The 17,238-nt window shown below is 37.6% G+C and overlaps 1 long non-coding RNA gene across 1 annotated transcript; it reads right to left on the bottom strand.

Moving 5' to 3' along the window:
* Positions 1 to 1,986: 1,986 nt before the first annotated feature.
* On the bottom strand, positions 1,987 to 4,382 carry LOC115339579. Its single transcript, XR_003922769.1, has 2 exons — positions 3,957 to 4,382; positions 1,987 to 3,099 (listed from the first exon to the last, which is right to left on the bottom strand). It is a non-coding gene; the product is annotated as an uncharacterized LOC115339579 (long non-coding RNA).
* Between the last annotated feature and the right edge of the window lie 12,856 nt (positions 4,383 to 17,238).

Genomic DNA, 17,238 nt, shown 5'->3' with positions numbered 1-17,238 from the left:
AATTTTATTCTATAACAGAATCCCTACATAGGGAACTGCAATAAAATAGCTTATTCTCCCATACGTTGGTCAGTCAGTTTACCCAAATTCCATAGAGAAAGTCACTTTTAACTGGTGTCCAGGCAAATGATTACCACACCAACACCTGCATGGCCACTAGCAACAGTAGTACCTGACTCAGTTTTTAGCCTTATATTTTGCCCAAAGTCTGAATTCACTTAAAAAAGAGAGAAAAAGTAAATATTTATCACATTTCATAACTTTTCTAATTCATATTGGCTTAAAGTACAAGCATTTAAAATGAACAACAGGAGGGACAAGTTCAGACAATTGAGTACGTTCATGTCCCTCATTTGCTGTAGACAAAGAGTACTCTCTTAAAGTCTTTTGAAGATTCAGATAAAACTAATTCAGACTGAATTAGTTAAATCTCTTGCTCTCAAGGATCTGATCAATAAAACAGGGTTTTAAAAATATCAGACAGACAGTGAACTTCTCCAGAAGGCCATCTCAGCTGAATTCTACACTAAAGCTTCATTTGCTTTAATCTGGCTTATATAACCTATATATGTCATCTGGCACACTAACGTATATATTCCTCACTGTTCACAAGAATTTGTAGGAGTCTGGACCATTTCCTTCATAAATCTTAGGGGTGTAATAAAAAGAAGCCTTCCACAGTATGTCACTGTGATTCTAATTCCATTAACAACTTTATTTCAGCAGAAACTGTGGCCCTCCAGATATGTACTCCTGAGACTGCAGGATTTTCTTTTCCCCTTTGCATTAGTTTTAGATACAGGCTCATACAACTCCACAAAATAATAGCACTCAAAGGAAAAAAATACAACTGTTATAGGAGGAGTTGTAATCAGCAAAATTCCAGAAAAAGAGGAGAAATGGGATTATTTTAATAGCTTTTTCATATTGGTACTTGCTGTATCTTTAGAACAAACATTTATGGAAATTAAATCAAGACTTTCTCAGACTTCCTGCTTCCTTTGCAACATTCTCTCCTTTTTTGGTCTACGAACTGCAGAATAGATTTAGCTCCCTGTTCACTTGCCACCTTTAGCTCATGCTATCCAAAGGGCATTTGAAGGAGAACTGCACCTAGTTCAGGCAGGCCAGCAGTACCAAACTGCATGGGATAAGAAGCTATGCCCACAGCAAATAAACTGTACCATACTATTCTTTATATTTTTAATTAAAGTTGGTATTTCTCAGGCACTAGTCAAAGGACAGCTCGGTCATCTGCATGAGAAGTTACACTGTTGTAACATTGTTTTAAACATCTGAAAGGTCAATACCAATAAAAATATGTGCTCACAGTGAAAAGTTCCCTTATTTGACATCAGCTGCCCAACACATCTTGCTTCTGTCCAAACACTATCCAGTCTAAAACCAGAGACTGGAAACAGCTTAGCTACCAGCTCGACAAGTACAATGGTATTCACCCCTTTTTTCCACTCCTTGCTCACTGCAATGTGAATAGCCGTGGTTAAAGTAGCACTTGACCATGCTCTCTTGGAGTCAAATCTGAATTCACTTGCCCCCTTCCAGGGCAGTTTTCCCTGACTGTGGGCTTGAGGAAGGCAACTTGACAGACAGTGTCAAATTCAGGCCTCTTTTCTTGTACAGTCACCAAGAGACAATAATCCAGGGCCAAGCCTACTTTCCTGACAACAGAGATTCAGGAAAGAGGGTGTATTATTTAAACAAAAGAATGAATTATTTATTCCATTGCTAGCAAAACTCTAACTTACACTTTTACAGCCTTACACAAAAGTCTATGATGTGGAAAGAGAAGGTGCATCTCAAACAGACTGCATAACCTCTCAGAAAAACTGGTCATGTTTGCAGCAGCAACATCTAAAGACCCCAAATAAACTTGGGACTCCTCGTGTTAGGTGCTTCAGCCATAAATGCAAAGGGATAGTGCTACAAAGAATGTACTATTTAAAAAAAAAAAAAAAAAACAACGGACAAGGAGAATGAGAAAATATGTTTATTTCCAGATTATTACTGCAAAACTGAGGCACACGCATATCAGGCTACACTGGAAGGGTGTAGAGAGTTAAGTGTAACACCCATCAAGGTATCTCATGTTGCTGAATCACAAGGTAACAATTTCTTTGTTACTCCAAATCCTTTTAGAACATGTGAACATCTATAATTTACCTCTCCTGAGTAGGACTGTATATCCAGTGGATTTTCATATTTTTGGACAGCACAACATTCCTTGAAATGACTCCAAACCTGAATAACAGTGTTTTAAAATTAACTCCAGTCACAGTTTCATTCATCCTCAATAGTGATCCAGCCCTGGAAGGGGCTGGAGATCAAAACCAGCCGTGATCACATGTATTCTTACATAAGAGTGGCCATGCTGGGTCAGACCAAAGGTCTATCTAGTTGGATATCCTGGCTCTGAGAGCGGCCAGTAGCAGATGCCTAAGGAAAAGTATCAGAGCAAGGCAAGCACGAGGTGATCCTTCCCCTGGTTACACTTCCTGCATCCTGCCGTTTCTGGGTTTCCTGAGCCAGAGGTTCTGACAGCAGTTTTATATGCTGAATTACAGGATGCAAATCCCCAGCCCTTTACTTTGTGTAACAACGGGAGAAAGAAATGTTTTGCAGTTAATTAATTCATGTGATAAGCAAGATCTGTTTTTTTAGCCTCAACACAATTTAAGTGCTCCTGCTGCAAAGTTACATTTGTTTAGGCACATTTCCATGTCACACATGTAGGCAGGAATTCCATCGATCTTCTCATTTCATTTGCTGTTTGAAGCTGCAAAGAATCCACAGTTTGTCCATAACAGATGCCAAAAGCCTAGAAACTTATTACACACTGCTCACAGTGTGGGTTCAGATACATTATCAGCATAAAAAGAAAAAGGCAAATTAGGCCACAGTAGGAGAACACATTTTTAATATTACAGTCTGCAGCTTGCATCTCTAATTTAATGCTGCTGTTTCCCAAAGTTATGCTGCATCATTCTAGGTTGCTGAATTGAAGAGATGACAGTGAGCTAAATTTCTGCAAGCAACTGGGCAATGCAGATAGTCAGTCCACTTGATGAATTCCAGAGAAACCTTCAGGGTCAAAGTGAATGAGACATTTTCAATGAATTCTTTAGGCATTCATATTGACAGAAATTAGGTATGAATATGTTTGGTGTATCAAAACTTGGGAAAATGGGAGATTTTAGTGCATTCTTCCAAAAGAGAAAGGAAAAACACTGAGCACTTGTAAGCAAAATGCATATATCCTTCTTAAGTTGTAAATGCTCAGTCCTGTTGGTTGAATACACGCACCACACACAAACTTCACATAAATTATCATCTCAAGAAATCATTGCTTACTGAAAGGATTATATGTGCCATTATGGCTTCTCTCTGGAGGTGATAGAGAGTTATCTTTTACTTCATATCTACTGTTTACTTCAGCTACAGCAGAAATCTTGAAAGTAGATATATTATGAATAGAAAAGAAATACAGTCAGCAAGGAAAAATAAGTTGCAGAACTTGCAGTTTCATGATACACCTTCCCAAGATTCTGGTCATCTGGGGCAACTATGTTTTGCTTAATTTGAAGTTTCCTTTAAGGAGAATCTCCCGACTAAGGATTAGATAACTGATATTGAAGGACACCTCAGAGAAATGAAACTTTAAGTTATGTTTTTTTTATGAAGTTATAGATTTTTCTGTTTAGGAAGAAAAAAATCAGGCAGCTCATATATACGGAAAGTTTTGACCTAGTTAGATGGAAGCAGAAAGGCAAAAGCCTAGCGCCTGTTGACTTTAGGGTAAATAAATAGAAATCTTTAATATTAGACAGGTTCAATTTCAACAGTTCCAGTACCCTGAGATTTTGCAATACTGTTCAGAGGAGATGGACTTATTAGACTTTACCCACTAAAATTACTGCCAAAGGATGATGAGATCTCACCTTGAATGTTTACTTTGCTAATATTCAGAGGATCCATATGCATGGACCACAAAATGAGTCACAAATGAACATCATGTCTGCTCCTCTTGCTAGCTACCAAGTGGCAGGCACAGTAGAAAATTATTCAGAATTGTAATTAATCTCATGATTATTCAGCCAGTATTTCATTTAAAATACTTACTTACAGCAGGTCATTTTATGTTGTCCAAAATAAGTAGTCTGCTACCATTAGATATTTCCCTCACGCAAACTAAAGAATTCATAGTACAGTAGGATTTCAAAAGAAGTACATAACAGTCAATTTTCATGTCAGCAAATTGTTATAAAAAAATGGCAAAACCCAAGGTGGTCTTCATGGTGGATATTCAACATGTTTGGACCTCTTCTGCATTTCTTGGCTTGCGCTGGGGAATGAATGGTTTGAGACCCTTTGGTCTCTATTATAATCCAAAGTATTGTGTTACTTCAGCAAACAAATTAAACACAGCAATTAGCTGGGAAGAAGGTATCAGTGATTCTTGATATCCTGAAGTGGAATTAAGTTAGCACTGGCACTCATGTATCAAACATAATATTACTATTAGATGTTTATTCAGCAACACTGCAGGGCCTCAGAACCTTTAAATTAAATTTACATGGCCAGTTTTTAAATAGGGAATCAATAGTGCATATGTCTGTAGAGTTTGAGATATGTATGGTTTGCCGGACTGAATCATCAGACAAGCTTTTAATTGCCATTTTCATCACGATTTTTTCAGGAAAATACATAAGTGTAAGAAGATAGGAAATGTTTAAAGATATCAGGCCCATTTGTCTCTCTCACTCAGGAAGAAATCAGGATCAATTCTTGGAAATACTAGATGTGTGAAAAAAACATCTAGTTATTTCAGGCCTAAACTAATCTATGAAAAGAACTTCCTAAGAAGTGTATTTTAGAGATATCAACCTGAAATAAAGCAAAGTTGGTGAGCTCTGAGTGACAGAAGAAATAGTGGAACAGTGAATTGACAGGGTTCAGCAACCACTGCCAGACAAAAAGCTCTGTAAATTAATTAGTAAAAGTAACAAATCTTCTACACAGTCTCCACAGACTCCAGACTGAAACAATCACTGCAACTACCAGACTTTTTTCCCCCATTTCAGTAGTCTTACAAATCAAGAAAATAGGCACACTTGGCTCATAAGAATATAAAATTGGCCAAACAAAGTCAGACTGAAAGTCTACCTCGTATCAGAAGGTGAACAGCACAGGATACTTAAGGAAAGACTATAGAAACAAAACAAGACTTTTTTCTATGGTACCCTTCCAGTTTTGACAACTTGCAGTTTAAGGATAGCTTGACCCAAAAGCTATATCCACCCATGCCTTTATGTTTAGTAGTTCATCATAAACTTTTATTAAATTATTTATAAATATGTTGAGTAGTTCAGGTTGTACTGTAGACTCTATGGGAGAACACACTGACCACCCCTTTATGAAAACCTATAATTTTTTCTACCCCCTGTTTTTAATCTTTAACTAGTTATTACTCTATAAGAAGGCAACACATTTTAACATTATTCATTCCTTTAATAATGAGGCTGATTAGAACATAAATGCCACACTGTAGCTAATAATTTAACAATTCCATATTTGAGTTCTTCTAGAACTCCTGCAACAGCACTGTGAATCCTGGGACACAATTCATCTCGTCCTGCTGATCTGTCATTTGCACTTCTGAGCAGAATCTTGTCGCTGTACTGCTGGCCAAGCTGGTTTTAGGAAAAGGTTCTTTTTAAAATTTTTTCTTTGATAGGTGGTACACTTTTACTCTGAGCCTCTAATGTAGGGTCTTTAATCATTTTACCCTGTTGGCTGCTCTTTCAAATTTCTTTTCAAGAAGCTTTCTCATTTTTATATGTTTTCCCTTTTTGAAGTTAAATATTACTACAGTGGGGTTTTTTTCCTTCCACGGGACACAAACTTTGAATTTGTCCTGATCTCTTCTGCCTGACAAGTAGTAACATCTTGAACTACACTGTGTGCTATGTTGAGGATTTATTCAGACATCACTTCTCCTTTTTTTGATTTTTGACTCATCACTAATAGAGGAAAACTTTCTAGAACATACCAAAGACGACACTTGTTAGTGGCAAAATTGCAAGCCTGAACTGCTTCTGATGCATTAGAGAAATTCCTATGCCACTGAGTCAACCTCTGTGAGTATAAGATTGTCACAAACCATGAATCAGCAACAAACCACGAATCATAGGTTGCTGATGAATAAAGTTCATAAACATCTTTCATACTATGGGGCAATGTTTTTTTATACAGAAAAAACAAGAATCGTTTAAACTTCTTGCTTGTAATCATGATTTTGCTGCATAATACTAAGTTTTCCTCATTTTTTATATAAAATAGCCATAAAGTTATTCCATCATGCTTATATTTTGAGTATGTATGTAAGGAAAGTCAAGTTAAATGCAGCTTCATATTCAACTTCCAAGTAAGTCCTCAATGGCTGGTTATTTTACAAGGTAGCAACTAGAATCTCAAGAAAACTAAACAAAACAGAAGACTTGCCTACAACAGAAACTTTCACTGCCATAGTTTTGTTAAAAGTAGGAAAGAATTATGATAGCCTGATAAAAATCCTGATGTAACTGAAGCGGTGTCACCCCTCAAAAATAACCCCACCTTTTTCATTAATTCAACAGTCAAAATAAGCTCTGGCAAAATAGTTCTCATTTGCAGCTGTAATTATGGAAGTTGCAGTCTTAATTATGGAAATTTGTAAGCATAACACAACCAGTAAACCTTGCATAGATAAACACAGCCTTAGCCACATCCATAAAGTAGCAGTTAGTAGTATAGTGTTCCCTAAAGGCAAGCAGAGCAAAGGCTAATACTGGTTTAGCACCAGATCCGAGGCCCTATGTGCATGAAAACAAGCACGATGTATCACAATGACTACTACTGGAAATTGATTTTGCGACATTCTGAAAAGACTGTTTTTAAAAATCAAAGGCAACTAACTTCATTTTCAGAAATGTGTAGTGTTTTAATTTAATTAAACATTAGATTTTACATTGTTTGGAACAGACCTACATTTGTGTGTCTAACGCCACAAAATAAATAAACAACTACAGAAGCCCATGTGTTACTTAGTTCATATTACATCCCCCACCTTAGGATGTGTAAATGACGTGTAGAATTGGAATAAAAATACTAACCTCATGTTTCTGCTGAACTTGTTATCAGTAAAAATTACCAGGGTTGATATTTAAAGGCTAGATTTTCAGGAAAACTCAGCATTCAACATTTAGACACCTACCTCAGTGGACAGACTTTCAAAAGAACTTTGTCCCCATTTTGGCACTGAAATGTATTAATTAGATTTCCAAGGACTCGGTCCTACAAGGCATCAGGCATTCTGGCCCTGCAGCAGTGAAGCACTTCAGCACACGTTTAATTTAAGAATGTAAATGGTCCCACTGAAGTCATGGGGCTATCTGCACACTTAAAAGCCCTCACACAATCTATCGTGCTGCTGGCTTAGGGCCGGAGTTTTCAGCACCTCACAGGAGTGACCCCAAAAGTAGCGAGGAAGCCTGGGCACATTCAAAAATCTGCCATAGGTACTGAGGCTTGATTAAATTAAGGAAAGTTTGTTTCCCATCTGTCTGAAAGTTTGCCAGTAGTTGGGGCCTTGCTCACTTGCTTCTATGTGGAGGAGGAAAGAATGTATACAAAGTCCTGTTTTACTGAACAAAAAGAAAAAAAACCAATACCAAAGGTGAATATAATTTTTTTTAAATCTAAGTCTGCCCTTCCATTAAGTACTGTACATCTAAGCTCTGAAAACATCTCCACCTTCCCCGTAGCCATCTCTACTTCTCTGAAAACATCTCCACCTTCCCTGTAGCCATCTCTGCTTCTCTTTATTCATTTAACTTTCTGTTCACTGATGTCCCTCATCCATGGACACTTGCAAATCTGCTGAACTGGCACGCATTCCCTCTGACATTTCTTATCCCATTGGTTTTAGTTTGTGTTTGGCTTTTCCACAGTCTTGGACATTGGCTTCTTATTGTTTCTGCCATCACCACATAAAGGCAGAGGTCACTGTTCTTTCCCTTCAGCTCGAGTGAAAAGTGATTATTGCTGGTTGAAGAGCAGCTGGGCAGATGCCACCTTTAATAAACACAAAATAAAATGCTGCACAGAAATTGCCCTAAGGGCTGTCATAGCATCAGTGTAAACTATCAGTCATAACTGGATCTGTGATCGCTCCACAGATTAGAGATGGCAGCCATTACTGCCAACATGAGTTGTCCACTCCTATGCTACATGATCATACTTCTTCCCTCAAGTCTCCATGGCCACAGTAATTCTGCAGCAGTGGGACTACTCCTGCATTGCTCACCCGTATGCCTGAGCCATATGAGCCATACCATCTGGCTTTACAGCTTACATTAGTAGCACTGTAACAGCATTTGCAACCGCTTCTGTGGGACATTTGCTTTTGTTTCCATGAAGCCTGACAGGCTTCCAACTGCAGCTCCTCTCTAATGTACAGCGAGCACTGGTCAGGGATGCTAGGATGATAATGTCAGTTCCAGCACTACATCTGAAGGCATCTTTCTGCTACCATGTGCAAACCTTCACACAGCTTTTTATCCCTAGTCTGCACTTTTACCCACATACATATACAGCTGTTAAAATTGCCAAGATTCTTCACCAAAATGATATTAACTCCTATAAATTTATCACTTTTACAGAAAGATTTTTGGATAAAGGAAATTAAAACTGTTCTTCAAAATTATGCAGATTCCTATTATGTGTAGTAAACATCACGCTAAAAGGGGGAAAAAAGAAAAAAAAAGAGAGCATTCCATGCAGCCAGAAGCTGTCAAGCATCAAAGATTTCATTTCAACATTATGTCAAAAATCACTATGCTTTAAGGCTCGTCAAAACATGAGTACATCTCCAAGGCAGATGTCTTGACTCTTAAGGCTGTTGAATGGCTGGATTATAGAAAACTTACCAAAAAAAAAAAAAAGAAAAGGAAAAAAAAAAGCACCCACCCACACATCTAAAATTTTTAAGAAAGAAAAAGCATCCATGCAAACACGACAATAACAGTTACCCTTACTTTTGGCTACCTTTCTTATTTGTCAGCTGCATCTACTATATCTAGCACTCCTCACCTGCTAAGGTCCTTTTGAAGTGTCGTGGTATACTCTATTGGTTCTGATTCCACTTGCTCTCCAGCTCTAAGCAACTGTTACTGCTTTTTAGTGACATTTTTCCTCATTTGTCTTTGTGTAGGTCATACATATTTTTATATATGTGCAAGAACATACCAAGCTAAGGATTAAAAATTCATATAGGTAACAAAAAAAAAAAAAAGGAGAAAAAGAAATTGTGTTTAATTTAACTTCGGTCTAAGCTACCATGTTACCAAGCATACTGCTTCATAGAATCTGTTATATACCTGTGCTCTAAAACTAAATAGTGGAAAAAATCATTTTCTCCAGAACTCACTGAGATTCAAATAGGTTAATTCTTCAATTCCAGTGGCTTTAACTTGGCCTCAGCACCACTTGAAATGGCTAAAAAAGCCAGTAGCAAAAGTGTTAAAGATATAAAAGATGTATTTATTGCATAAAGATGCATAAAACCACATCATATTGGATTTATGAACCAAATTACATCAAAACATCTTATTAACTTCAAGGTTCTAGGGGAAATAGCCATTGACACGAACTATAGCAGCAACAGATATCTAGACTCCCAGAAAGCGTTTGAGAATTTTTCACTTGACGGATTAGTGCATGTGGTATTAAATATAAGCTGCCCTAAGGAAAATTTTGAGACTGAATAAGGAAAATTATAAGACTAAATTATAGGTTTATAGACAGAAAGCAGATCAGAATTTAAAGTATCCATTCACCATAACATGGCAAGAATTGTTTTGTATGGGATTTATATCAGATAGCTATTCTTAATATTTTGATTAACAATTTACAAAAAAGAATTAAAAGATTAAATCCATCTATTGCCATCAGCATCAGAGGTTAGGAACTGGTTAAAATATGAAGAAATATTTACATTTTGATTAAAATATAAGCTCAAGGTGATATGGGAATTTTAAGTTCCATGTGTACAATGATGCACCCAGAAATGGTAATTCCTTAATTAAGTACAGGTCAAACAACAGGAAAAAAGTGTAATGGAAAATGTGATCTGATTAGGTACGGTCACAGTTTTTACATTCACTGTCTAACACAAAGCAGAAATCTAAATGTATTTTGCTTTTCTCAGAAAGGTTCTTTTGGAAGAGAGAAATCCTCATGGAAATCCACAGGAGTTTTCCTGCTCATTTCAATGGGTCAGGGTTTCACCAAAAGTGTCTACCGTTGTTGGCTCTATCTAAATAAAGAAGGAAAATGTCACATGCATAAGTGGTGAGGTTAAATGCAACAGGAAAGCTTTTCCACATGACAGAAAATTGGAACAAGTGCAGGTGGGGTGGGTAAATTTACCCTGATGAATTTACTTGACTTACTTAAGGACTTACTTTCTGTAAATTAACCACAATCAGATGCATCAGATGCAAATGGGCCTGTCTGAAATTACTTAACAAATGGTTCCTGTACATAGACATTACACTCTAGGGAAGTTCACTTTCCTAACATGCTTCTGGCTCACACCCACCTCTTCCCTTTGTGTATAGAAATGAATGGCTATCACCTTCTGGATTGTTCCCAGAAGGTCAACAGATAATTTAGATGAGTCTCACAGTTTTTGTAATGAAGATGCTCTCTCCTTGAGCCTCAAAGATAAAAATACACAGAAGGTCATTAAATTATGACTGGGTTTTTTAATTGCACTGGAGCTGCTGCTGAAAGACATATCCCTATTTATTGGTGACGTGGGGAGCTTGGGGAGGGAGGGAGGGTTGTCTTTGAAGGATATCACCTAGAGGTATATCCTCACAAACAGAAAAAGGATTTCGTACAAAAAGACAACAGATTTCCTCAGACGATACAGTTCACTACTACCTTACACCATGGTGTTCCAGACCTAGCATAGGAACTGCAGTCCCCAGATGACTCTCACTCATTCTTCATGCCAAGTTAGAGCATTTTGTTTGAATTAGGTTTCCAGCTTGCAAAGTCTGTCAGAATTAGGTATGGAATCAAAAGAAATCACTGTCTCAGCTTGCATCCCACCTACAGTAGGAACAGAAATTTCATGAGGTCACTCAGCCACCACAACTCGCTATCCAGCACATTTATGTAAAACTGCAATCACCTTCAGGGCACTGCCTTTCTCTTTTGCTTCTTTACTTTCCTGAAACAACTCTTTGGGTTTCCTTTGCCTGCGTCTTGGATTCTTTCCCCTGCATTTCTTTATCTACAAGAACTTTCTTTCACATGTACCTTAATTCTCCTTACACACACTCACTTGCCCCATTTGAGATACCACATACTAACTACAAGTTTAACTGGAACTTTGGAACTAGAATTTTGGAGTCCACACTACAATTACATTGAAAGCAGAGAAGAAATCACTGCTTCAGTGATACTCAAACTACACAGTAAATTTTTTCTTAAAAATTATGAAGAGAACTATAGAAAATAAAAATACACTAAGAGACCTGGAAAATTTCCTGGTGTCCTAGAGGCTACATAAATACATCAATCAGAACATAAGTCTGAACACCTTCTTCTGTGCAGATGGAGGTGTTAGTGACCCTGGTCCTGATTCATCCCGCAGAACACTGGCATTTAACTGAGGTGCTTAAATAAGTAGACTCTCATCTCAGGAGCCTTCTGCTATCACAGAGAGACACAGACATACATCAGACATGCTGATTGGCTTTCTGGGTAATCCTGATCCACAGGTGTCTAATTGCAGAGAGAAGACAAAACAGAATACCCTTAGCAGTGATACCTCATTCTAGTGCTAGAATTAGCAGTGATAAACCCAGGTTATAGCATTTTGCCTAAAACACCTACTAGCAAGCATTGTAACTTCAGGAAAAGATTAATGTTAACATTATTGACTGCCTTAGAGCCTGTTTATGCTTCAACTGGGATTAAAAGAGCATATGAATTTTAAGTGGCTATTACGAACATCTAGGAATAACCAAGAGAGCAGGGAGATGTAGTTGGAATAAATATATAGGCACACACAATTATTCAGAAAGAATTCTGGAGCGGCTATTCTTGACTAGCTCAATATATAGTCAAGCCCCCAGTCAAAATGGTTTGCTAGGTTAGGGGAACATAAAGATGGACATGGTTCTTAACAGAGAAATCCTGTATTGCAGACTATCAGCCTTGGTCAGCTGACTTGCCCTCTGGAGGTGCTCATCTATCATTAGGAGTTACCTACACTCTCATCTTGTATGCTCTGGCAAAATATATAAAGTTATATGAAATAAATTGTGGTCTTATCAGTCTCACAAGAGTCTGGAGCAATTAGGAAGAGAAAAATTTACAAATTCGTATTTTTAATTATTTGAGACAATCTCAAAGTTAATTTATCCTTCATGGGATATTCTTGCTTCAACAGAAACAGCAGTTGCTCCACATATAATTCAACCTCTGCTTGACAGCCCACCCCAAAACTAGTATGTACAGGCCACTAAGCTGCCTCATTCAAAGAGAAAGAACATGTGGTTATAGGAGGAGATGCCTTGACACTTCCAAAATCTACATGGACTTCTGAAAAAAAGACAGAACTGGAAGTATTGTTACAGATGATCTATTCATAGATTATGAACAAAGAAAATCATACAAAAATTGATTAAAATAAATTGGAAGAGTAAGGATAAGATAGCATTGTGAACAGAGGAATAATGAATTTCCAGGAAGAAGTGGCAAAATTAAGTATTACTAGTGTATGTAAGAACAAAAGCAGATAACATAAGCGGTGTTCAGCACGTTTGAGAAGTATCCATCAATTCAGCATCCACAAAAGCCATTTTGCCTTTCTGGGACTCACTGGTGATTTTGGATTGGTCATATATTCCCTCTGCAATACTGGCTATGAACTGCTCTGGTGTTACTTCATTCGTCACCACAAGGTCTGTGATGTTCACCCTGCTTTGAGGGGTTTGGACTAGCTGAATGCCCAAGGTCCCTTCTAACCTAAATTATTCTAGGATTCTATAATGTTTTTAAGACACAACCTCATAAATCAATCAGGTTAGGAAATTTATCTTACCTGTCCAGAAATTAAAAGCTCCTTGGACCACATTTGGGTTAATATAATGCACTGTCCCACTGAAGCTAATGTTTTCAATAAAGGACAATTGCCCTCATACATCCATTGTCCAGAAGCTACAACCAGACCCATAAGAATGCTAACCATGGCTGTGAAAAGAAAAGGCGCTTGGTACACATGGAGTCCTATACAGGATGAAACTTCCTACCTAAAGGCTTTGTCTCAGGCACAGAAGGTTTTGTAAACACTTTGTTTCTCAGTAAATGCCAGATAATCCCTTAGGTGATACTGCATTATTCTGTTTTGGTGCTGTCGTGGTTTAACTCCGGACAGCAACTAAGCACCATGCAGCCACTCGCTCACTCCCCCACGCCCCCAGTGGGATGGGGAAGAGAATCGAAAAAAAAAAGTAAAACTTGTGGGTTGAGGTAAAGACAGTTTAATAAGACATAAAAGGAAGGGGGAAATAATAATAATAATAATAGAATATACAAAAGAAGTGATGCACAATACAATTGCTCAGCACCCGCTGACCAGTGCCCAGCCAATCCCCGAGCCATGGTGTCCCCCAGCCAACTTTCCCAGTTTATATACTGGGCATGATGTCATACGGTATGGAATACCCCTTTGGCTCATTTGGATCAGCTGTCCTTGCTGTGTCCCCTCCCAGCTTCTTGTGCACCCCCAGCCTCCACTGGCAGGGCAGTATGAGAAGCTGAAAAGTCCTTGACTGAGTATAAACACTGCTTAGCAACAACTAAAACACCAGTGTGTTATCAACATTATTTTCATCCTAAATCCAAGACACAGCACTATACCAGCTACCAGGAAGAAAATTAACTCTATCCCAGCCAAAACCAGGACAGGTGCAAAAAGGCCTAAAATAACCAATTCCAGATCACTTATTCTTCTCATGGAAAAAAGGTTATGATGAGTTGCTCTTACCTGAAAACAGCCAATGATCATTATTAAAGGTCAATAATAATTAAACTCTGTACATGTGTGTAATTTTTCTGCTCTTTTTCACTTTTAACATCAGACACTTTATGTAAAAGGTATTCACGCTGGCAAAAATTTACCTCTTTTGCAAGAAAGAATAGAAGATTAACAAAAATATTAAAAATATTTTGAAAAAATATAATTCTTTTTTATGCTGATCCCATTATGTAACAGCTCTTCCAATGTGTTCCTAGAATCATCTGGGTTAGGAAAAATTTCAGTCTGTAGGATTTCAAAGGCTATCTAAATCCAAGCCTCCTGCAGCATAATTTCACTAATCCTACACCACCCCTGACAGATAAGCATCTTGTTGAGTCTTGCATATTCCAGTGATACTGGTTACAAAACAGCCCTTGGCAGCCTTTGCTATTGCATAATTGCTCCTACGAGGGCTGATTTGACTTTGTAGAGTTTGAAACTTGATGAATATCTTATCCTCTTTTTTGAGGAGTCACAAAAATAAAATCTAAATTTGGGATCCATTTTTCTTATAACTGAAACTGATTCTTACCAGCCACGAAAAAGCTAGGCTACCTTAGGTTAGTACTTAATATTTTGAACACATGGAAGATTTTTGCTGTGAAGTCGCTGTGTTCTTCCACTATACCTTTATTTCTGAAAGCAGGCCATACTTTGCTCTTTTCTACTCCAGTCCTCCCTTCATAGCTCCTCCACACAAAAAGCAGATTCAGTGGTTGAACCCCTCAACCTGACAATGAATTGAAAATTAGAAGGGACAGATTTGTCTGTTCATATTTCTCACCACTAGAGTGCAAAGCTTTCTGATTATTCTTAAAATAAGGGTTTTCTCTCTCCTGCTGAAGTTTAAGGCTATTCATTATTGTTTTCTTATTAAGCAGTAGGAATAATTGATGACAGTAATCCACAGATATCCCTTTGAATGCTTACAGACATAATCAGGTCTATTTCATTACATATCTTTAGGTTTCAGCGAGTAGTGACAGCATCTGTAACATTAGCTCAGTGCATACGATTTCATTGTCTACAATCAAAGCAATAAACACTCCTCAGACTAGAAAGGGACAGTGCCATCCACAGCAACTTTCATACTACATGCACTCATTCAGATTAAATGACAGGGTACAACGGATGAGTGAATTGAATTAATAACACTCTCAGGGGGCAGAAGAAGCTGCTGCTCTCTGGAACCTGCCTTCCTACTATGAAATATATTCCAGTTTTACCCATAACTTTAATAAAAGTTGTTTACATGACTGCTGGAAACATTTGATTAGTGTTAGGAATGTTTAAATTCCAATGTTCATAGAAACTATTTTTACCCCTCTGGAATATTAAAAACGCCCAACGAAGGCTCAGCTGCTATTTCTAATTTGTAGACTGTGAGTGAATAAATGTTTCAAAGTGTTTTGTTGGTGAACTTCAGTGAGCATCATTAAGAAGGAGCAACGGGTAAAGATCCAAACAAAAAAAAGGATGTTGCTCTGAGCCAACATTTTGTTCTGCCCTTGAATACAGGGCAAAAGCCACCAACACATAGGGAAAAAAAAAAAGAAAAAAAAAGAAAAGAAAAGCTTTTACCTTCACAGTACACAACAGCCTTTGCTGATTCTTAGATCTTTCTCCTGTGCTTCCTAATAACATGAGCTGTCAATGTTAGCTCTAATGCTTAGATCAGCTCTGCAAATACATGGTGAATTAGCAAGAAGAATTCAAGGACATTTATCACAACAAATATCATATATATGCCCAAACTCCTGAATCTGATTCAATGCCATGACATTCAATGAAAAAAATGTTGAAATTATGCCCTGCTCCATTCTAAAGAAAATCAAACTTAAACTAAAGTTTAAGGTATTATTTTGGTGATCTGGGTTTTTTCCTCCCTCATTTGATCAAATCCTTGGTCAAGGAGCTTACTTTCTAAGTTAAAAAGCAGCACAGAGCTTCCAAGCAGAAAACTATGTTAATATTTAACTTGGACTAGAAGAATTCCCCATGTGTTGGTGGAATCAATGCACAGTGACTAGAAGAGCTGGTACTGACAATATATCTACCTGGAATAAGACCTTAGAAAACTTTGTTGTAGTGACCAGGCAGCATATTTCAATTAAAATCTCTGCTTTTCCAGTTTAAGTTAATCCTTCTGGCAGCTGACAAAAATGAAGCATTTCTGGTAGATGCTTTTTATTACTCACAAACATTAAAGAAGCTAATTTTCATTTGACAAGGCTGAATTTCTCTCTGCTGTTTGTCTGCTTAATGCACAGTTATGCTGTTGTTCTAATGGTGCAAAACCTATATAATGTGATGTCCATATCAATGTAAATCATATGTGAGGGCAACTGAAGCAGAAGTAAAAACAAAATGTGGGAACACTTTTTGAAGACTCTACAAGGTATTTATCAAATTCCACAGAAGTAGTGGGACCAGCATACTTTCGCAAAATGAGTTCTTTAAAAATCTCAGTCCTTGACTCAGTAACAAAATGAAAAGGTGGGAGATAAGCATTGCCTGAAACCTTACCAGGATGACCCAGTTCTCTGTTCTATTGTCAGTCATCATGACCAACTCCCAAGTCATGGTACAAAGCTAAGTTTCATCCTGCTTTTTCATGGAAGTCAAATATGTTCTTGCTCTCAATGAAATCAATAAAGCTTTTCTATTCATGGCAAAAAACAGAACTCTGCCCTACATCACCATGCTTCAACATACCTATCTATAAATAAACATCTAGCGAGCTCAAGAATTCAATGAAGTTTTCATTTCTCTCAGTCAACTGCAGATCACAGAGGAAGCTCCAATGACAGCAAAGACAGATGATGAAAACCTGATCAATTGCTATCACTTCAATTTAGATAAAAAGTCACTCACTTTTCAGCTCTGCTTGGTGCCCAGAAGAGATTAGATTAAAACTAAATCACAAGGAAAAAAAATCCAAACAACAGCCAAAGAAAACCTTTTCCAGCTCTTGTAAGTGTCCTCAGTTAATCCTACCATGTAAAGTCAGGCTACCAGCAACAGCTGAAAGCAAATTCCAGAAGGCTTTTGAAAGTTATTGGTACTATTGAGCCTTCAGAGAA

The sequence above is a fragment of the Aquila chrysaetos genome, chromosome 3 (assembly GCF_900496995.4).
Source record: "Aquila chrysaetos chrysaetos chromosome 3, bAquChr1.4, whole genome shotgun sequence".
Taxonomy (NCBI): Eukaryota; Metazoa; Chordata; class Aves; order Accipitriformes; family Accipitridae; genus Aquila; species Aquila chrysaetos.
Note: the sequence above shows the minus strand (reverse complement) of the source record. Positions and strands in the feature narration are given on the sequence as shown.